At 39.4% G+C, this 24,080-nt stretch overlaps 1 long non-coding RNA gene across 1 annotated transcript in view; it reads right to left on the bottom strand.

Annotated features, from left to right (window-relative positions):
- Positions 1 to 3,784: 3,784 nt before the first annotated feature.
- The window catches only part of LOC137064964 (uncharacterized), a 43,569-nt gene continuing 23,273 nt past the window's right edge, over positions 3,785 to 24,080 (bottom strand). Inside the window, exons 4-7 of the long non-coding RNA XR_010901584.1 lie at positions 23,235 to 23,325; positions 11,578 to 11,614; positions 11,187 to 11,388; positions 3,785 to 4,848 (exon numbers count right to left, since the gene is read on the bottom strand). This is a non-coding gene — a long non-coding RNA (uncharacterized lncRNA). The remainder of the gene's footprint in view (positions 4,849 to 11,186; positions 11,389 to 11,577; positions 11,615 to 23,234; positions 23,326 to 24,080) is intronic.

The raw sequence follows: 24,080 nt of genomic DNA, 5'->3' as shown, positions 1-24,080 counted from the left end.
CGGCGCTTAACGACGCGGCGGAACGAGAGAGTCCTCGAGTAGAACAAGCCTGTAAGCTCTAGAAGTGGCGTTGCAGCGGCAACACACACACAAACACATATAACACTCAACATAGACACAGTTTAAAGGATATATAACGCCGGATGGCATAGCTGGAACGGCAGAGAAGGCGGAGAGGGAGTCCGTCGTCCTCAGCTGCAGGTTCCGCTGGTGCCTTTTCAACGGCGGTGCTTCTTCCGGAGACCAGCGAAGGTATCGCTGAAGGAGATAAAATCTGACACCTATGGCGAATTAGGGTCTTATATAGCCTCCTGTATGCAAATATAAGCACCTTTTTCGGCGGGCTTCTGGAACGCCCCCCATTGGTTCGTTCCTCTCAGCCGCCTCACGATAGGTTCCTGCAGTTGCCGCGGCCCGGCCAATCAGAGCGCTCCTCGCGCTGGGCTATGGCCGTGCAGCTCACTGCGCTTTACATAGATACCTTTATTAAAAGTTTTGCTTCACATTCTCGAGAAAAGGAGTTTTTCCCATACGTAATACGAGGAACCTCTCTCTCAGGGAACTAGAATGTTCCCAGATAGTTCACCCAAAATGTACTCACCCTAAAGCCATTCTAGGTGTATATAATGACATTCTTCTTTCAGACAATCTGAGTTATTTGGAATATGGAATGTGGTGTGCCGGAAGCCAGGTATTTTCATTTCTAACATGTTAAAAATTTATATTTTTCTTGCAAAAACCAATTGATTTGCTTCAGAAGGTCTTTATTAACCCCCCGGAACAGTGGATTACTTTTTTAATGGATGGATGTACATTTTTGGGCTTCAAATTTTGGGCTGTCATGTATTGCCATTATAATGCTTGGATTAGCCAGGACTTTTAAAAATATAACTCTGGTTGTATTCGTCAGAAAAAGAATGCCATATAGGATGGCTTGAGGGCGAGTAGCTAAATCATGGGGTAATTTTCAGTTTTGGGTGAACTATCCCTTTAACGTTTGCACAACCATGAAAAAACGGTTTAGAAAATTGAAGAAAACAAGGACATTCAGAGAACATACAACATTAACTATTTCATAACTTGATGGGAACGTTAGCAAAGTGTTGTTAGTGGGGGAAAGTTCAGTTCAGTAGATTTAGTGGCGACCTACTCTTGTTTCTGCTGCCGTCTATGTCCAGCTGAGCTGTGTAGTCTATAATGGCCACTGGTACTTTGCGGTTACCTCGGGGTGAGCCCATCCAAAAAGAAGGCCTACAGGGTAGAGCTGGTGCCTGAGGGAAGAGGAACAACGCAGGACTCAATAACAGCATCCACGAATGCGGTATGCACGAAGAGTAGCAAAAGTTTTATAAAGGTAAATTGCATGTTTTGTAATACTTACTTTTTAATACTTTTTTGCCTGCTTAATGGTCCATGTAAACTCCCCTTATCCGTTGCTCTGTTTTAGTTTTGGGAAACGAGGTTCTTTTTTTTTTTTTTTTTTTTTTTTTTAGAACTTTTACCATAGAAAATGTTTCGAACCCATGACGAGTTTGCGCGTTATTAGAAAGAACACGTTGCACTATGCAAAACAAATGTAATCCGATTCCCGAACAAATTACTCTTTTGAATCGATTCTTTAAAGCAGATAAAGAACTGTGTTGCCCAACAAATTGTGTCGCCCAATGCCCAAATTGATGTCTCTTAATTGTGAATCATTTCTTTAATTTGAAGGGGGGAAAACAAACAAACAACAACAACAACATTCGAACAGCGCGATCGGTGTTGTCCGAATCCCGAATGAATGACTCTTGTGAATCAGTTGTTTAGAGTAAATTAAAAAAGTACTGATTTTGTTTTTATTTCTTGACTGTAATGTTCAGTTATCTATAGTGAATCAATAAAATAACGTAAACTGCGACCAGTATTTTCCAATTCCCGAACGAATAACTCTATTTGTGAGTCAATAAAACACAGTATGTACGTTAATGACTAGTTGTTAAAACAACAAATTGCAGGGCAGTCTAGTTAAAGATACATTCGTTTTTTTTTAAAGTATAGGCTTACTATTTTATAAAAATGAGTGAGTAAATTAAATAGATTACATTATTTGTTTTTATATAGTTATTTTTCATAAAATGTATCATCAAAGTAATAACATATTGGTATTATAATTGCCTTTTTCCAAATATTTCTTCATTAAAAGAAATATGTAGGCTACAACGTACTATGGCTAACCATTAAAGAACCAGAATAATTAAGAGGAAATGGAACTGGAATCGTTACAGTATAGGCTACAGTATTTCCAACCCTACTGTTTAAGCACGCTGGCATTTGCTCAACTAATGCCACTACTGCAGTGCTCAGTGCCTGTGTATTATCGGCTAACCTAATGCCCAGATGCTAAACCGCAGACCAAAATGAAAGCCACCTCAGCCCCCATCCATGTCTATTTCCGTGTGACATAATTTTCCTCATTAGATAAATTTAGTGAATAGACTCATGGAGCATTATGCCTTTCTGAGTTTCCGAGTTCATTGGTACAGATTAGATTACTCAACAGTGATCCGGCGATTGAGATGGTGTCATCTTCTGCGATTAGGCTTCAGAGGACAATCCCTTCTCCGGATCTCCGGATCTCCGGCCCTGGAGGGGAGGCAGCGAGGGAGAAGATTGTTGCGCTTGACACGTATTAGAGTAAAGCGAAGCAAATCAGTAGAGCTTAGAGCTGACCTGTGCTATCTGTTATGTATCGGCCTTAGACTAACTCACACACTTCATTGATTTCACACTCCTTTTACCACAAACAACTCCCTTTCCTTTACGTGTGTGAGGCATTGGGCTGTAAGAACCCTATTGGCTAATTTTAAATCATATATAGTAAAGCCCATTTCTTCAGGCAAAGATTTTTTGTGAGTCATGTAGCATAATGAGACAAATGTAATTGGAAAGATCTGCACTGATAGGCTGAAGGAATTTGTCTTTTTTATTCATTTTATACGTTTTAAACCACATAATTCTGGAACATCAGGGTGAGAAAGTGTGAAATCCAGATGAGTCTAAATCAATTCCAGTCACATGCCGATTTGAACACGGACAGAGAACAGACCGTAGCTCGACTCACTGATCCTCACCAGGTTCGCTGAACCAGAAATCACCTGAAAACCCAACTACAACAAATGTCCTAGGAACAGAAAGCAGATGTGGTTGGGAAAAGTATTGTTGTCAAAAATGAAGACCTGGTACGACTCTCTGAATTCAGTTTGCAGTGACAAATTAATCTAATTTGGAATCTATGTTCAGAACTATTCTGGACACTAAAACCATTCTGTTCTGAGATACTAAGAACAAACACAACACAAACCACCCTGACAAACAGATATTACATGTATAATATAAGCCTCTGTACGCCTCCCCTACAATAACTTAAGTTTCTTGGAGTTGAAGCATGTCTAATTATATGTTATGTAGATGCTACTTTTAAACAGCACCTTTCCGTTGAGTAATGAAAAGACTTGCCCTCTGTGAGTGCATCGCCACCTCAGACAGAATTGCACCTATCTAATTAATGCATAATGTGTGGGAAGACATATCATCTTTCAAAGAAAGATAAAGTTTCGTTTGAATACACTGCAATTATTAGCTTAGGTTCACTTGTATATTTTCGCATGCATTTGAAGCCTTCAAGTTTATTCGCTTCGCTAAACTTAAACAAAGAGAGAACTCTCATTTTATCAGATTTCAATTTTACAGTTTAAATTTCTACTTTCAAATGTCAAAGGAAGTTTCCCAGAAGTCATTTGGGTGTGCAATGAAATTTATTTAGTCAGCTTGAATCCCAATTCGCAGTTCATTTTACTAAATTACGAGTGAAACAGGATGTTTTTTTATGAGAAACGAATGCAGTTATTCGCATATTCGTTAACATTATCCAATAGCCCGTGTGGCCTGAATGATGTCAGCGGAAAAGGAAGCCATTTTTAAGAAGTTGTTTAGAGGAAGATTACGAAGAATAAGGCTGCATCCAAAATTGCATGCATCGGCAAAAAACTGTATGTGACAAAAGAAGTATGTCCAAATTCACAGTATACTCATAAACAAAGCTAGTAGATTACTTACAAATAGTAATCGGTTACTGGTTACAAATGACATGACAAAAATTGTAGTTAGTAACGTAATCCATTACATTACATATGTAACGCAATATAATCACTTTTACCACTTTGGACTACTTTTGGATTACTTTTAGATTACTTTTGACCAAACTTGTTTAACACATTGATTTGAGTAGAATATTTTTGTACCATATTAATATAAAAATACAAAGAGAAAGAAAATATATTACATTCTTTATCAACAACATGAAGTGCAGATTATGCGATTTCGAATGCAGCCTATGTGAAAATTTGTACATAATATACTAGTCAAAATATTTGGAATAGCATGAATTGATGAATAATTTAAAAAAGTAAATAAAGTAAACTGAAATGTTGAAATATAAAAGTTTTTAAACAAAATGTGCCATGATTGTTTATACTCTCACAGTGAGCAAAACAACTTGCAATACTTTAAGCCAGTGCAAAGAAGGATCCCTGGTCAGGGCATTACTGCACGCTGGGTCCCTCGTGTCCCGGCTAATCCTCTTGTGATGAGAGCATCTTCTCCCCCTTTGGCGCTGATGTGAAGGGGAAAGAGACAGTGACAGGGGTCACCTCAAACTGAGATCAGGGCTGGCAGCTTATTAAGTCCCACAAACACTGAGCCCTGTCCTGTCGGAGAGGTGTCCCTCGTTCGGGTCTAGTAATTCCTTTCTTTCCAGCTGTGGTAGTTCTCTCCATGACTGTTGTGTGCTTAGCTTGAAACAGAGGCCTACGGGGTAAAGGAGATGAGAACATGCATTAGATTGAGGATGTTTAGAACCAGCTTTTGAAGAAAGTATAACCCTATCTTTTGAACATTTGGTTCAGTAGGCCTAGTACACAACTACAAGATTATGGCTGTAATATTTGGATATTAATACAAAAATACAGAATTTTGCAAATATTACATGTGAAACACTACTAAGAACATAGATGTTTTTAAATCAAAACAATACTTGTATTATTTTTCATGTAAACCATCTATAATTTTGAAATGACACACAATAGCATATGTATCAAGTACATGAGATAATATTTTCATCTAATTATCAATTGGACAAGTGTTCTCCTAGAAAGATAATTAATCAAATTAACAAACCCAAAGCAGAAATAGACTAATTAGCAAATGTTAAGACATTCACACTCTCTTACGAGACTAATTTGATTAATGCCACGTTTTCTTCTCAGATTTAGACAAAACATCAGATCAATTAACTGCTTGAAAAGACACTCAACATCTGTCCTAAATTAGCTTTGATTTCAAAGCAGTCAACCTTGAAATTTCCAACATTTGATCAAGTCTTTCAGAGCTTAGAGCAAGAGTGAAGTAATCTCGGAGTGCAGCGAATTACTGTTATTTTAAAGATAATTCCACTTTACAAACTCTCTTTTCATTCGTAGTCCAAGCGGACTTCAATGACAACTTCACAATTGTTGCAACCGCTTAATTCATGAGTTACAGGCTTCATTTGGCCTAAAAATTAAATGTATTAACTTGCCAATTTAAAACAAATGCTGAAGCGTTAGTGACTGCATACATTGAATTTAATGTTACGACATGGATCATCCACAAACTTATTGATCCTGACTTAATGCAGATCATTTTTTGCAGAGAAATTAATCTGACCTCATGAATCCAATCTGAGGGGTCTGTTAAGCTTGTGCTAGCACAATAAAGGTTATAGAGATCAGGGCTAATATCAGTGAAGGTCTAGAGTAAAGTTTAAACATTTAGGGCACAAAAAGCTGTTAAATGTCACAGTCCAACAACTCATCATGTTTAAACAGAAATATCTTCTAAACTCAACATTACCCTTTACATTCTTCTTTCATATAAGGTTTGTTATGTTGTAATTATTGTAGTTTCACTGCTATCAATGGATTAAACTTGTTGCTAGTAACTCGAGGGGCCCTATTTTAACAATCTAAGCGCATGGTCTAAAGCGCATGGCTCAGGTGCACTTAGGGTTTGCCGGAATCTACTTTTGTTAGTTAACGATAAGAAAAAGGGTTGCCGCGCTCAGCACATGGGTGTGATGGGTGTGAGTCATGGGTGTGTGTTGGGCATAATGTGCAATCAGAGTCTCATCTCCCATTCCCTTTAAAAGCCAGTGGTGCTCACGCCATGGCAAATTCGCTATGTACATGGCGGAATTAGTGAGCAGAAAGACTGAACATTTCTCCAGAGAAGAATCCTTTAATTTGTAATATTTTTTTTTTTTAAATGTTTGTGTGCTGCTGCGCATGCCTGTGTGTATAATAAGCAAAGTGTACGCATGTGGTGGACCCACCTATAGGCTCATATTACTAATGCGCCCTGTAAATAACACAAAAAATCTATATTGCGCCATTTACCAACTGAAACCTGGTCTAAAGTCAATGGTTAGCAACGCGCCAGCAATGCGACTGAAAACACTCAGAGAGAGAGAGCTTGTGTGAATTAGGCTACCTCTGTGCGTCTCTAACAGAGCTGTTATTACCTCGCTAGTGAAATAAATGTCATGTGTAGATTTAAGTTGCTTTATTGTTGTTTTTTTAGTCCTGTAATTTCCATTATTACAGTTAACTATGTGAAGTGATATAGAACTGTAATGCGGTCAAGAGAGCTGCCTGGAACTACGTTCGCTGTGTGTTTCCCAGAAAATAATTGCACACCTCAGAATGTTCACCAGCCAATCAAATTTAAGCATTCAATGGCCCGGTAGTATAAATAGTATAAATCCATATCACAATAAATGCATGTAAAATCAGATATGTATTAATGAAAGATAAACACTATATAAATAGCATAAATACATAAAAACATCACTAGACTAATAATATGCATACAGTAGGTGTTTCTTCTTCTATGGGTATAAAAAGATAAATATCACTTGAATAGGCCTACCTCTGTTAAATGTGCACCCACTTAGGGACAATAGTGATAGTTTCACCAAATAGTCGTGACCCACACAAGGTCAAAAGAGCCCACAGTTGAAGCAACACCTTGAAATATATAATTATTATGGTAGGCTACTTATAATGGGTAAAATCTCTCTCACTCATTTCCCATCATATTCAAAACAAAGATGTACAGTCAGAAGAAAGTGAACAGAGTCCAGGCTTGAGCAACAGCATTAGGGGACAAAACCAAATTGTTTCTGGTTGGATGCTCAGCTCAACCTAAGGTGATGTACCAGGCAAGAGGGAGGCCAGACTCCACACAGCTGCTTGCTGCTCCCTGTGGCCCCTCACTTGGGAACACTAACCCTCATCTCGGGGGCCATAAGCAAAGCCCGAGGGTCCCCTGAGACCAATTCCTGCCATCCTGTGGCCCACTTCCGGCCGTCATTCAAATTAGCAACTAAAAGAGTAGCAGTGTCTACGTCTGAAGTCATCAGATAAAAGCAATGTGATGTTTTAAGAACGCAACAAAAATAATCTCCAGACTAAACAAAACAGTGTTATGTCTGGAGCGTAATAAAACAACATCTAAACTTTAAAAACAGGAGGATCAAAGACTTTTTGTTGATAGTCAAAATAGCAGGTGTTTTGCAATGTCAATCATAATGTCGAAGTGCGACATTAATTCAAGTCAATAAACAGATCATCATTATTCCTTCTAACGTCCCAGGGGAAGACCATCACCGTGGACAAATTATTTCAGTGTTGCTGTCAAATTATAAACAATCAAATACAGAAATGCTGTGGAGATCCATCGCAACTTCTGGAAGTGCTTTCTCTTATTTATTTGAGAATAAATACATGCCGGCTCGGACAAATTGCATCCTCGGATATAAGCAATTTGCTTTAGCATACTTTTCAATTACTGCTTAGCGTCAGAAGGCAAAAGAGGATGAGAGGAGTGGGTCAGGGCGGCCCCAAAACAATGACAGGGCCCCGGAGCCTCGGGCCCCCTGCAGCTCTCCCATCTGCAGTCATTACAGTGACTAGTCAGACATGAAGGAAAAAGCCCACTCTCCACTCTCTCTGTCACACAGCCGTCAGGCAGGACAGCAGAGACAGACAGAGAGATAGGAAGATGCCACTATGATTTCATATGCCACTCTGTGGGCCTTGCCCCAAACCATCCATTATCAAAGTATTATTGCAGAGCAGTGCTCTGTGCCTGCTGGAGAAACGCCGGTACATGGACAGTAGGACTCCCATCAATGAGCGATTATTCAGCAATATTACAAAAATGGTCGATCCATGCCTTCTTCTAAGTTGCATAAACCTTGTACCCTTTCCGAGGGGGGCCAAGGGCCACTCATCAAACAAATAGTGTGGGGCCCGTTGAACTGTGGCCTGCCTGTGACCCCAGACTCTGAAGGATTATCAGTGGAAGCTGGGAGGACCACATGACTCATCCGATAGAGGAAATAGACTTTTCATAAGCATAGGGAGAAGTCATTCAACTCCAGCTCCAGGAAGAGCTCTTGAACCTATAGGAGACAGACACAGAGAATTATCATCTCAGAGACAGCGACAGATAAACAGGCACTGTGACAAACCCGTACTACACGAATTGAATGCATCTGACCAGTAGGGGGCCATAGAGGATTAGTATTGGGCTCAGCGAGGCTCTGACCTCATAAGACATTTTTTGAGCCTGTGGTGTCTAATAACACAAAAAGCTGCAAAAATTGAATTTTACAGACAACCGACAGCTATAACTTTATTTTGGCTAAGCTTTTTTGCAATAGCTCTCAGATGGCCATTTAATTAACATATTTGACCAGTTTATTTAATATAGTTTGTATATATTGTATATATACAATTTTAAACTATTATCATAGCAAATTTACCAGAAAGGGCCTGTTTAAATCCATTAAATTGGTAACTCATAACCAGAAGTTAATTCTATAAAAGTAGTTCTTCTCCCAACAAGACATTTTCGACCAGGGTTTCTCTAACTTGTTTTTTTTTAAACCAAAGACCTCTTCTATATGGCATGCTTTGTAATTATCTTATTTATATTTATACATCAACAATCCAAAATGTACATGGAATTTTTGAAAATACTTTTTTATAATAACTGAATGTTTTACTGACAGAACATATTTTAGACTTTGTTTTTAAGATGCCATTGTTACATGTATTTAAGTACTGAGTAATATTTAGTAACCACATGCACTTATAGGGTTAGGGTGGGATTAGGGTTTGGTTGAGCGGTTAGTTGCATGTAATTATGCATAATTTACTGTTATTACTATGGTAAGTACATGTAACATCTCCAACAAGAACAAATGTAAAATAAAGTGTTATCAACAACAACTTATTTTCTCCATATTTAAAGGATTTTTTGTGCAATAAATTCTTAATGGAATATGTCAATAAAGAACCTTATTTTTGGAGTGTACACACACACAGATAAATGATAACCTTGCCGTGAAGCCAGTTTTATAGTGAATTGTCACTGATTACTTCATGAAATCAGGAATTTTCATAGAACTCAGCGATTTTAAATTGCACCAGGACGGCAATTTGGAAAAAGCCTTAAATGGGCAACTTTACAGCTTGAATAAAGTACATTTTTGTATGGAAGAATTATTACAAGTGCTTTTTAAAAAAAAAAAAAACTGCTCATTTTTGACCCCATAATACTCCTAAAAAAGAAGACCTGCTTGCTGAGATTAATAACCAATTGCAGTGGTAGAATTACTGTTATCTGGTCATGAAATACTGTTAAATGCAGTTTGAAAGAGGGCTGTTTTTTGTGTGGAAACTGTATGGCCCTCATCACTGCACCATCTCGGTGCTCAACACAAAGCAGCATCTGAAATCTCCAGCTGCCCACGGAGACAGTGAGTGAAACTAATACAAGCCCTCACGGCACTCATCAAACCGCACGAAGGCAGAAAGAGACAGGGCTCCGCTTCCCACACACAGGCGACGGGAATCGTCCCCGCTCTGCTTCTAATTGAGAGGTGAGTGGCAAATGAAGCCGGACATACAGCTCTCTCCCTGGAGACCCAGCGGCACAGGTCAACGCCTACTTCACACCCTCTGAGCCCAGAAGAAGAGAGGGAGAATGAGAAAAAGATGGAGAATTTTGCCTGGCATGGGTATGAATGTGGGAGTTTGGGTCACACCCAAGCCGCCCGCCCAGCTGGCTGCTCTTATCGACTGTCAGAGCACATAAGGGTGTGCAGGAGAGGTTGTGGGTTGCCGGGGTGTTTGCAGACCACCAGGGACAGTATGACACCCTCTGCGAACTTGCTTGACCATCTTTCACTTCGGTTCTGTTTTTCTGTTACACTAGTGACTAAGCTTCTATCACATTGGTGTTTCAAGGGATTATGGGTGTTTGATTGCCTTTACGGTGCCAGAGAGAAACGGGAAGGGCTAACACCACACCTGGATCATGTTTTAAATACTTTTAGAATACCTTAACAGAAATTACTCACTTTTAAACAAAAATGAAGTAATTTAATACAGTATTTAATTTCATACAGATGTGGAATTAAAATTTGTGAATAAAATAAAATTTAAATAGAAATAAAATTAAATATTGATGAACATTTTTACATTTAACCTAATAATGCTTAATGAAGTTTCAGTTATTTCCTCCAACTTGTTTTTAAATGTAAGATAAGATCGATGACGTTTTTTAAAAGTTTCTTTGATCATTTTGTTAGTAAAAAAATTATTTGAAAAATTAAAAGAAATGACAAATCCAGATTGCAACCGTAATTTACAAAGTTAGTCAACTTTTTAATTTATTTTAATTTTAGATTATTAATTAATAAAATAAACAGTTAAGTACCTAATTTAAATATTTAACATTAAATGGATAGTGATTTGTACACATGGCCACAGGAATACCATGATATTTTGTATATAAGGTGTTTTACAATCTCACATTTTATGTTTTTTTTGAGCAGCGTGGTAGTTGATTTATATGCCTGCCCTTCTCTGTGTACTTTCTTTAATCCACTCTCTGTCACGGTCGGGGTACGTAGATCTGCTGGGCCACTTGTGGCTGACAAACTCGGCACTAGCAATTCGGTGATGCCCCAGTGCGAGCATGAGGCCTGCTAGCTTTGATCAACTCTAAAGTTGAGTGCTCTGTCCATACACACACACCGACATATGTACACACCACTCCAGCAGTGTTTGAAGACAGTAGGAGAAGGAGCCTGCAGGAAAATGGCATTGCACAGCATGACGGTCTTGCTGTTGTCCAATATGCTCATGGTTTATTTCTACCGCAGCTTAAGACACCAGCGGTTGCCTGAAAGGTTCGTTCTCCTCCAGTTGTTGTTGTCATGAGCGCTCACCCTGACATCTGGAGCCAGAGAGGAGAGATACAAAAGCATTCAGATGTTGGACAGCTTCAAGATATGACTTAGGTTATAGAGGTCAGTGAAGCCCTGAGATGAAATTGGCCTCAAAGGTGTATGAAGTATTCATTTTTATCAGTTATGTTACAACCTAAATACAATACATTTTAGGCAATAGTTCATCATTTACTCACTGTTATGTCATTCCAAACCAGCATGAGTTGCTTTCTTCTGTGGAACACAAAAGGAGAAGTTCTGAAGAATGTTTATGCTGCTCTCTTTACACATGAAAATGGATAGAGAGCACAGAATTGATGTGCTATACTCCAAGCCTTTTAATCTGCCATAAGATATTAGGCCACCTAGATAGATAGATAGATAGATAGATAGATAGATAGATAGATAGATAGATAGATAGATAGATAGATAGATAGATAGATAGATAGATAGATAGATAGATAGATTATGCAAACAATACAGAATACATTCAGATTTAACAAATGTTGGATATACTGGATAAATATGGATAAATTGTTAGATATACAAACAATGCGAATAATAGATGGACAGACAGATTATACAAACTATCGACAGATAATGTGAACAATAAACAGACAGTAGACAGAATAACATATTTAACTATTCAACGCCTTTCTCAACCGCTTTTTGCAACAGAAGTAATTAGCGTTCACCTTGACCATTTCAGCCCAGCGCGCTTCACCCTGAGAACGGATCGCAACTCACTAAGATAAATAAGCTCATTGTGTGGCGGGTCTTTGGGTGGCTTACGTGCAAGGTCCAATTGCTCTGTCTAGAGGGTGTGCTGTTGTGTGTGTGTGTATGTGTTTGGGCTCAGTGAGGCAGACAGAACTGGCCGAGCTAATGAACAGCATTGCTTTCATGGACAAGCAAAGCAGGACCAACAGGGCCCCACTGCTCAAAGCCTCCTCATTTCCCCCTCAAGTTCACTCAGCCACCAACACAACAGAACTGTCGGAATCAAACATGGTATGCATAAGTGTGGTCCTCATATCTGGACAAAGCCCAACAGCATCAAAAGGCCTCCAAAACAGTTCTTTGAGTGGTTTTGTATCATTGGGCTACTGTATTTGAGAGGTCTTTGATTGCGCTCTCATCTGAGATCAATACACTTTCTTTCCCTTCATTCTATTCCCTACTTTTCCAATCATTCACCTTTTTTCTTGTGCCATGACAAATCAATTATTCATTCTTAGGATTGGAGTGAAGCCGGAGTGCTAAAAAGGGTGATGTATACAAGTCAATAAGCAACCAAAGGTCCATTGTTTTTAATGGAGAGAAGACTGTAGAAATGCCACATCTCCAGAGTACGACAATGCTTCTCTACAGGTCCCTCAGGCTTCTGTTCATACCATATAGACAAAAATAACACATTGATTGTGTTCAACAGTGTATTAAAGGGTTAGTTCGCTCAAAAAGTATTTCATTAATTACTCACCCTCATGTCGTTGGACACCTGTAACAATTTTGTTCATCTTCGGAACACAAATGAAGATATTTTTGTTGAGAGCTGATGGCTGAGAGGCTTCAGAAAGGCCTCCATTGGCATTCAGTACATTCCCCCCGACCCACTCACAAGACCCATAAAAGGCACTAAAGACATTGTTACAAAGTCCATCCCACTACAGTGGCTGTACAATAATTTTACACTGCGGCGAAAATAGTTATTGTGCGCACAAAAATCAAAATAACAACTTTGTCCACCAAGTTATTGACGTGAACTCAACGTATGCGCGAGAATATGACGCAGCTCCACCGTTCGAATACATGACCCGGAAGAGGAGGAGCACCGCTATCACGTGAGTTCCAGGTAAGTTCACGTCCGAGACCTACACGGAAGACAATAACTTGGGGGATAAAGTCATTATTTTGATTTTTTTTGCGCACAAAAACTATTCTCGTCACTTGGTAAAATTGTTGTACAGACACTGTAGTGAAATGGGCGTTGTAACGAAGTCTTTAGTGCCTTTAATGGGTCTTGTGAGTGGGTCAGTGGAAATATACTGAATGCCAATGGAGGCCTTTCTGAAGCCTCTCAGCCATCAGCTTTCAACAATCGTATCTTCATTTGTGTTCCAAAGATGAACGAAGGTGTTACGGGTGTCCAACGACATGAGGGTGAGTAATTAATGAAATAATATTAATTTTTGGGTGAGCAAACCCTTTAACTTCTGAAGCTCAAAAGGCAAAGTTGCATTGAAGGTTACACTATGAAGTGTTGTAAACAACAGTGGGTTAAACTGATAAGAGAATTATTAAATATCTTATTAAATTAGAACAAAACCATGTGCAAATGAATCAAATATAATATAACGGATACTACTAAAGTGATTGTGACTGTGTATAACTTTTCTCTGATTCATGCTGAAAGTCAAAATTGTAAGTTCACACTTGTAGTTTGGTTCGCTTGGTTAATGTGGTTGCGTTCATATATCATTCGAACCGCACCAGAGTTAGTTTGGAAGCAGACCGAGACCCATCTTTTTTAGGGTTCTCTGTCCGCTTGTTTGGTTTGCACCAGGGTTCAGATGGCAGCATTCACACTTACTCAAATGAACAGAGCAATCGCACCAGGGTTTGTTTTAATCAAAACCAAACAAGCCAAGTGTGAACACACCCTAAAACTAGAAGATTGTCAATATGTTTCAACACGATCACATGGTAATGCATATCAATAAGCTTGATAGCTCAACGCCAAGGTCATGGGTTCGATTCCCAGGGAAAGCAAGAACTTACAATAATGTAAAAAATGTGTACCTTTATTGCAATGTAAGTCGCTTTGGATAAAAGCGTCTGCTGAATGCATAAATGTAAATGTAAATCAATAGTACGAGTGTGCAATCTCATGGAATGTTTACGCCAAAGTGTTTTTTGCGCGCATATGATACACACTTTATGGCGTGCATATGACAGGCTCTAGGGTAGGTTGGGTGGTTCGTATGTATAATACGCCATAAAGTGCGTATCATATGCACGTGAAAAACCGCGTACCGTATGCATGCCCAAACTCATTTTGGTGTATACATTCCAGGAGATTGCACACATACTATTTATTCGCATTTTCGTAAGATCGGGCAGATATGTTTACAACCAAAGAATGTTAAAAAGAAATCCAAGCACACTTAATTCTTTTACATATGAAGTTATGTGAGTTTAACTGTGAGTTCGGTTTGCTTGGTTTGTTTGGTCCGGACCAAAAAAAATCCCATTTAGTCCTAGTCCACTTAGCGTTGGCCTCAACCGAACCTAAAGGCATACATTCACAACCCCATCTTTTCAGCAGTCTCGGTTCGCTTGTTTAGTTCACACCAGGTTTCAGATGGCAGCATTCACACTTACTCAAATGAAATGCATTAACAGAGCAAATCGCACCAGGGTTCGTTTTAATTTAACCAAACATGCCAAGTGTGAACACACCCTAAAACTAGACTATTCATATGTTTGCAACCAAAGTATGTTAAAAAGAAACCCAAGCACACTCTATTATTCCATTGAATATGAAATGAACACTCTGTGATAATTGGCATGCGATAAATCTAACACACCCCATCCACAGTTGTCTTTAGTTCTTTAGCGGAATTTCACAACACACGGCAGGCCCAAATCTCGCCGAGAGCAGAGGATTCATCTCTCCCCCTCGTCTCATTTGCAGTCTTCCAGTATGGGATGGCACTGAAATTGGAATGTTATGCATCAGTGGTCACACTCGAACTCCAACTGTTTTCTCTGCAGTGAGTGTCGAGGCCTGGGGAGCGGCAAGTAACCTGCTAAACTGAGGGTGTGACTTCACGGTCTTTGTGAAAGACCCAGGGCTGAAGCGAGGTGGGGTAGTGCCATGTAGTCAGTTTGCATTACAAAAAGAATGGCAATGCATTTTTTATAAAGATTTGATGGTGCCTTGTTTCTGCTGACAGGCAGAAGTCTGTCAAGCACTGATAAGCGATAAAAGCTTCCATGTACATCTGAGCAATGAACAAAGGTTTCTATTTTGTTTTGCTCTGGGTTGCCCCACTTCATGAGTGATACCTCATTGGTCCAAAAAAACCTGCTCGGCGAAACTGTACATTAAACATCAAATTTCAAATCTGTATAGTGTTACTTATATGTGAAACTAGCATTTAATTATCTATTCAAGATACATAAAGGAAGTAAATTACCCCGAAAGACAAAACAACACGCCGCTTCTTTCCAAAAATGTTAAAAATATAATTTCCTTCACCTAATATTATCAAACACATATAATTTGAATTGTGATGGAAATAAAACTAAAATTTTTAACATGGAAAAGTGCATGTGGGTATTTATACAATTTGAATAGTTTTCAGACTAATTTCAGACACATTAAAACTACACTCTTAAAAGTTAAGGTTCTATAATGGCATCAATAGTTCTATAAATAATCTTTAACACCCATAGAACTTTTCCATTCCACAAAAGATTATTTTACTGGAAAAAAGGGTTCTTTACATTATTAAAAAGAGAAAAAAGAGAAAAAAAATCTCTTTCTCTCTCTCTCTCTCTCTCTCTCTCTCTCTCTCTCTCTCTCTCTCTCTCTCTCTCTTTCTCTCTCTCTCTCTCTCTCTCTCTCTCTCTCTCTCAAAGACTTGACGGCATCAAATTTTTCAACAAAATGAAAAACAGTTAAATAGGCTTTTAATTGTATGCATTAAAGACCCATGTGCTAGCTGCAAATATAGACAAACAGTCTTTAATCATTTGATATGTGACAGAAATGAGACTGGTGAAAAAGAAAAAGAAAAGTATGGATGCGCACTGCTGGACATTTTTAGCAGACAAATCAATTAAACTAGTGAGTGTGAAAAAAGTGTTTAAGATACTTTATTATAAAAGTCCACAGGGCCAAAGGCAGCCGTCGAAAAAACACCCAAAGTCCACAGAGAAAGAGAGCGGTCTACCATCTTGTCACTGATGGCGTTGCAGATTAGCTGTGGCCCGGTTGACCTGGGCGCGAGAAGAGGGCCAGACAGCTGTGATTGCGGTAGAGATTTCACACAGTGTAATTACCGCACTGACACCAAGGACTCAGAGGTAGAGAGAGAAAGAGAGTGTGTGTGTGTGTATATAAGCGACTGTAGAAAGTGTAGCGGTGGTGGGGGGGAGCAAAGAGAAGGAGAAAAAAGGGGGCTCTACAGGTTATTAGCACTAAACACTGGGAAATGAAACAGCAAAGTCAATGCGTAATTTGAAGGCCCATCAAGCCTCATCAGGAACAGCAGGGAGGAGAGTGTCTGACTTCATCAGCTCGCTCTCCTGACTTGTGTGGAAAATTACAGTAATTAAAAAGGCAGCTAAGTACTCCGCTGAGCGCAAGGGGATCCTTTCTCCCCCCCCACCTCCCGTCACCTTCAGCGTGGCCGGCTGCTTTTTGCATGACCTCTCCGTTCCCCCCGGCCCTTGCTGCAGGGCTTTGTGTGGAGCCGGAGGGATGGTAATTACCGCCTCACTGGCTGATGTCGTATTGATCAGCCGAGAAAGGTGCCGCAGCAAAATGAGAGTCACAACACAGTGGACTCGGGCCAATCGAAAGGTAATTCCAGCCCGCGCGATGATTCGGCCCTTCTCCCCTCACTCCGCCGCTGCCTCGTTCTCCGCTACCCTTTCATTAAGAGACAGCTGTGATATTGCCGAATCGATACCCAACGCTGCATTGATTGCACTGTCACTGAGGCTTTCTGCACAAGGCTCAATCAGTGAACTCTGACTTGCGCCCTCTGATCCTAATACTCTCTTCACTGTATTGGCACCGCCATTCAGAAACGAATGGAAGGAGAGCTACCACCGTGCCTACTTGGTTTACAATGACCCTCTGGCATATTTAGCGCTATGTCAATACTCCCCTTATTAGCCAAATTCTAGATGTAACGTCTTTAAGATGGAGTATTATGGTTAACGATATGGCTGTTGAGGGCTGCCAAAATGAAGTGGCCAAATTTAGTAAATAAATAAAAATATAGATGAGCTAAACGGCGAAAGGGAGGCAAACAGATCGATTACAAGAGAAAGCCAGGCACTAAGGTTCAGCTCAGAAATAAGAAGTGCTCGCCAGGTGACGATAACGATAAGAAGTCTAACAACCTCTGTCAAAACATTACAGAGGGCTGCACCGGCTAATGGGAAACTTAATTATGCTGTTAAGAAAAGCAGTGTACTCTCTGCCAAGACAGCAATTAGGATCGCTCTGTCATAGACTTTCGATCACCTGCCCGTAACTCCTACAATGTATACGTTTCAGACGCCTCAGACGAGTCTGTTGACAGTGGAACTCAATCCAATCTCTTCGACTGAAAAAAGTTTTCTGAAAGAAATGGTTGTCGATGTTCAAAAAGTCTGCAAATGTCACATTGATGATGGTAATAAACAGGTCTGTCATTCATTTAAATAAATTCCAGGTTCATTTGTTTTTTTCAGTGAGAGGCATTCAATACGGCATGGGGGAAATCCGTCTGCCCTGTTTTTGTACATGATTCACTCATTAGAAGGTATTATAGACATAATTTGCACAGAACAACTGCCTTCGTTATTTTTGGATATATATAAGGGTGAGTTTTGTGAATATATGAACATAGAAACAAGGTACTGAAATACATTATGTGCTAATTATTTAGTGAATCTGCCCCCATAGTGTTAGCAAAAGCTTGAACTAGAATTTAAAGAGATAAAAATGGGTTACAACGTGCCACTTATAATGCAAAAGAGTGGGGTCCATCTGTAAATAAATGAAAATAATACTTTATTTTACAGTTCTGTTCCCATGTACTTATTATAGTTATTACAATAACTGGGTAATAACTAGGTACTAACCCTGAACCTACCCCTAAACCTAAGCTTAACCCACCTAGTTACCTTATATTAACCAGTACTTTCTTAGGCAAGTACACTGTAAGTACATGTACTGTTTTAACATGATTTAAGTGAGACAAAATGTACTGTCCATATCTGAGTTATATTCAATTCCATTGCCATGGTTAAAAAATATGAGAACAAGATTACAGATCAATGCAAATAATAAACAAATATATTTTAACATATTTGACACTCTCCGTAACCAAAACCTTTGCTGTTTTTAAAGAAAATGAAGGCCGAATTACAATAATTGTTTGTGGTTATTATGCCACAAATGCTGTTGTTTGAGCTAAACTTGCATTAAACTTCTATTTAACACATCTTTATAGAAGAAATTAAGATTGCATGTATATGAAGGAAAGTACAGCCACTTCTAGTTGACTCAAGCTTAAACTACCCAGTGCTATAATTAATGGTGACTGGCTGTAATTGAGGCCAGCCGTGAGAGATGTTTGTGTCAAGTTTAACAAAGCAGTCATCATCTAGAAGGACCACTTCTCGACGCTTTCATTTTCCCTCTCAATTTGGCAAAATCTAGAGGGTGACAATTCCTCCATTTTCTCAGACTGTGCTAAGGGCTCTTAATCGCCTACTTCAACTTAACACTTAAAGCAGGGTGAGGAGAAGTGCATGAGGAACACAGGTCACCGTGGAGAAGAGGGTGAATGACAGCTCAGGCTTTTTTATGAAAGGCAGGGCTCTCTGAAATGGCTGCTCAGGTGCAGAGCTTGACAAAGAAAAGAGAATTGGAAGATAGGCCTCTACAAGGGTGTGGTGAACCTTTCCCGAGAAGACAAACTGTTGTCTTTAGAATTATTGTGTTGGAGAAACTTAACGTAATGACAGCAGTTGGAGAATTTGTGCGGAGGTCACACCATTTTTAAATTGGGGGATATGATCCCTTTTTAGCATCATTGGGTCATTATCCGAGCTAACAATTGAAACTCCCAAATAATGGGGCGATATTGTGCTGGTGCAGACAAAAACAGACAGGCTCATACAATGCTCGTACAATGAAATTGAAAGGGATGAAAGGAAACGCTCCGATTCTTGTCATTTTGAATAGAAAATTAAAAAGAAGCAGCTATACACGAAGCGCAGACTTATTGAAAACATTTACAATAGTAATGTTAAGCCATATTTAGGACTTTGAAGAAGTTAAATGAAAGTAAACAGATAAATCATGCTTTTGATGAACTTGAAGTGTCTGTTCAATAAGTGCAAATGGGCAGTTTACTTCCACATTATTGAAAAAAAGTCATTATTCTTAAAAAGTACTTCTGTGGAACGTTTTTTTTTTTAATCCTCTTTGGTCAGTTTAATGAAAGTCACTTTGTTTTGGACCACACTTCTATTCACTGTAAAAAAAAATCAGGTCTCCAATTGAAAATGTTCTAGTGACTGATTACATCTAAATTTTTTAGTTGGCCGTATTGAATTTCTGTGAATTAAATTGCATCAATTCACAAAATCAGTCACTAGAACATTTTCAATTGGACCCTTTTTTTTTTTACAGTGTTGGACAAATAACATTCAATATATCTTTTTAAGCTTCACAGCAGAAAGAAATGCAATGGGACGTTTGTGGCTGGTTTGAGGCGACATTATGGTGAGTATGACATCATTTTAATTTTGGGAGCAACGGAGACTGGCATTCCCCCAGGTGCCACAGAGCACCTTGTTAATAATAGATGAATTATCTATTTAAACAAAAGCCAAAAAGCCATCTAGACAACTTAAAGGACAACTCCGGTGAGAAATGAACCTAGGGGTAATTAACAGATGGTTACAGAGTAGATCGTTCTCTGGGATGCGTTTTCATGAAAACCGAATGTAAAGAGTTTTATCTTTAAAAACAGATTAGCTTATAACACTAGTCTATGGGGCACAGAGTAGTGAAATTAAATCGCTAGTTAATACCACTAACAAGGCTAAAAATAGCCTCACACTAACACAGTAGCATAATGAGGGTCCCTACATGCAAACCGAAGCATTGAGAACTTTGTAAGAGTACAAACAGTTTAATAAGAAGACACGTTATAAACATAGTGCATTACGCGTTCACGGACAGACACCATCTTGGAAAACAGTCCAGGAAAACTGATCGAGCGACGAGAGCTCTGCTAAGTGATGAACTGTGACTTGGAATCTCATATGGTCTGTTGTTTCCGGCAGAAAACACTGAACACAACAGAGAAAATAAATAAATAAAAATAAAAATGTCCATGTTATTACATTTCACAAACTTAATTCCTATCGACCAGCTCACTTAGAACAGCGATTTTCGTAGATCGATTCATCGAGACTGTTTTTCGAGATGGTGCCTGTCCGTGAACGCGTAAGGCACTATGTTTACAACGTATCTTCTTATTAAACTGTTTGTACTCTTACAAAGTTCTCAATGCTTCGGTTTGCATGTAGGGACCCTCATTATGCTGCCGTGTTAGTGTGAGGCTATTTTGAGCCTTGTTAGTGGTATTAACTAGCCATTTAATTTTACCACACTGTGTCTACCCTGTGCCCCATAGACTAGCGTTATAAGCTAATCTGTTTTTAGAGATAAAACTCTTTACATTCGATTTTCAAGAAAACGCATCCCAGAGAACGATCTACTCGGTAACCATCTGTTAATTACCCCTAGGTTCATTTCTCACCGGAGTTGTCCTTTAAATTGGCTATGGATTCATTCTGGTATGTAATGCCTACTTTTCACAATACAGAAATCATCTGAATTCTACTTCTATCAACATTTGTGTGTGAATTCATACTCAAGCATAGCAAGTTACTGAATTTGCTAGCATGCAACTTTTTGAGCTATTGTGTTTGAGTGCCTGTGATATTGGTTTGCACTCGTTTGCTCATTGCTCAATGCTTTCTTTCCTCCGTACCCCCCACCAGCCGCCACTAGCATGCATTGAGTAAGGCCGTGCTGTGTATGATTGCCGTGATTCTCCGGCACTCTATTGACAACGTAGCAGGTGTTCGTTCCACATCCTCTCTCCTCTCCCTGGGAGACACTAATCCCCTTCAGGAGGCCTGGCTCCAGCCTCACCCCCAAGCCCCCCCCCCCCCCCCCCCATCCCTTCCCACCTAGGACAGTGGCACTAGGCTTTGATATCCAGCCCACAAACCACAGTCCTTGCGCCTGACCGACGTGAGGGGCAGGTGCAACCGAGTCGCAAGACACCTCCGCTGGCTTCAGTGTGGGTTCCCAGACCCGCTTTGTTCTTTTTATCCCCCTTTGTTCAATTAGATAAATATAGGGTAAGGAATTAGGGTCATTGACACCACAGTCGGCGCAGTTTTTGATCGTCATGGCAATAAAAAAACTGCCCCCCCCCCCCAAAAAATAAATAAATAAATAAAACTACTAAAAATGCACAGATTGCAAATAAAGTGCTTTAAGTACATTTAGCCAAGTGTATTAAGAAAAAAATCCCACAAATCGCCTTGCACAGTATGTTCCATGATTACCTGTTTAACTCTATTATAACATTCAATTCAGGGAGCCGCATGTTGCAGTCATATTCATGTTCTCTGCAAAACCCTGCTGAGCTCCAGAGAAGCAAGCAACCCCTCTCGTATTAATTAAACCCTCCACGTCTGCCGCAGCACCATCATCATAACCTGCCAATCTTCCACTGACGAATGTCACAAAACACACATCAAGGTCCCAAAGAAACGACACATGTTCGACTACAACAGAAACAATTGACCATACTTCAAACGTCCTCACCATTTGAAATGTTCTTAATTCATTTGGATGCCGAACAGGAACCAATTAAAACACTCGTTTGGCTGCATTTGGATTTAAAAGTAAGGCATTACTTTTGAGTATACTGAAAGGAAGAAAGTGGTGTGACCAATGCGACGCCCCCTTTAATTCGCGCCCCTTGCTGAGCAAATATTCACGTTCCTTCCTCACACTTGGAAGTCTCGCTATTGTATACACAAAAAAGCCACTGTTAGCCCAACACTGTGCAGGTCAGGCAATAGTGGAACTAGATTGTGACCTCTTGGCATGACATCTCAGTATATTATTAGAAAAGCCACACCTTCACCTCTCACACAAAGACAACCTGTGTTTACACTGCCGTGCCATTCGGGTTGTTTTACACCCCTGTTCTTCGATATCATTTACTCGTAATGCGTAGTATCCTATCTGCGAGAAATGATTGCTCACAAAAGCTGTGGTGTTCGAAAGGCAAATGGATCCCTTGGTATTAATTCGAAGACTAGACTTTCAGTGACAATAGAGGTAACTAGTTTAAATCTGATCTCTTATAAGGAAATAAAGGGATAGTTCACCCAAAATGTTTAATTATGTCATCAATTAAACACTCATGTTGTTCCAGACCTATATGAAATACATTCTTTTGCTGAACACACACACACACACACACACACACACACACACACACACACACACACACACACACACACACACACACACACACACACACACACACACACACACACACACACACACACACACACACACACACACACACACGCACACACACACACACGCACACACACAAAAGCATTTTGAAGAATGTCAGTAACCAAATTTTTCTTCCATACTATGGAAGTCAAATTTTTGGTTGGCCATATTCTTTAAAATATCTTTTTTTGTGTTCAGCAGAAGAAAGAAATTCATACAGGTTTGGAGCAACTTCAGGGTGAGTAAATGGTGACAAAATGTAATTTTTTTGGGTGAACTATCCTTTTAAAATAACGCACTGACATCAAAAGGTTACCTCTTCATCAGAGTATTTAGCCAAGCGTTTGATGGTTAAATGAACATCAATCTTATTACCAGGGGGCTTGGTTAAAAGACACTATAGTTAGGTTTGGACAAGGATAAAAAGGGTGGCACTGATCTCGGTGGACAGTTGATGGAGTGGACATATGTAAAACACACCAGAAATGGTTCATCTGACCTTACCAGATGAACTGTGCTTAAACTCTTCTGTTCCTATCGATGACCCACTTGGTCGACGGCCAGACCTCAAGTACCCAGGGCCACGACCAGCCATCTGGTCAAAAGAGAAAGCACGTGTTATACAACATGACAAACAGTTCATATCACAAACTCCTACGAATTAGTAGGACGATGAAAAGTTAGCCAGAACTTACCAGCAAGCGCTCTTAAAGAACATACTGTTGGAACTTTCAAGACAACTATGGCAAAGTTATGATGAGCCATGTCACATGGTGGATGCTAATTGTTATTTGTCAAGTCTAACAAGCATGCCACCCCCTCCTGCTGCTCAGAGAATGTTTTCAACTTTTGATCCTGACACCTGCGTCTGCCTGGGATTCCACTCCAGCTCCATTTCTCTCTGATGTACCTCCAGGATCTAATGGATTGTAAAAAGTCTGGCAGGATGTAATCTACAAACCAGAGAATACTTTCTGTGTGAACTGTGGTATGGAACACTTCTGCCCGAAACTATGCTTTACTGTGAAATGTATAAGGGGAGAGGAATTAAAATGTCAGAGACAAGGCCAGTGAAATATCGAAAAGAACAATGCAGACAGGATAGAATTCAAATAATTCAAAAAGCTTACTAAACATTAACTTATAACCTATTTGACAGGTAATCTTCCACTTTTCATGTATGATAATCTAAATCTTTTCCCATGACATTTTTTCAGTAACATCAACTGACTGACAAATGTTTGTTGTTGTTGTTGTTGTTGTAGCATTTAATGTCACACTTGCATACATTTATACCAGAATCGAATATATAATTTACTTTAGTTGTTAACCTTTTAAAGGCACAATATG

The sequence above is a fragment of the Pseudorasbora parva genome, chromosome 25 (assembly GCF_024679245.1).
Source record: "Pseudorasbora parva isolate DD20220531a chromosome 25, ASM2467924v1, whole genome shotgun sequence".
Taxonomy (NCBI): domain Eukaryota; kingdom Metazoa; phylum Chordata; class Actinopteri; order Cypriniformes; family Gobionidae; genus Pseudorasbora; species Pseudorasbora parva.
The sequence above is the reverse complement of the archived record's forward strand: the minus strand, read 5'-3'. Positions and strand labels throughout refer to the sequence as shown.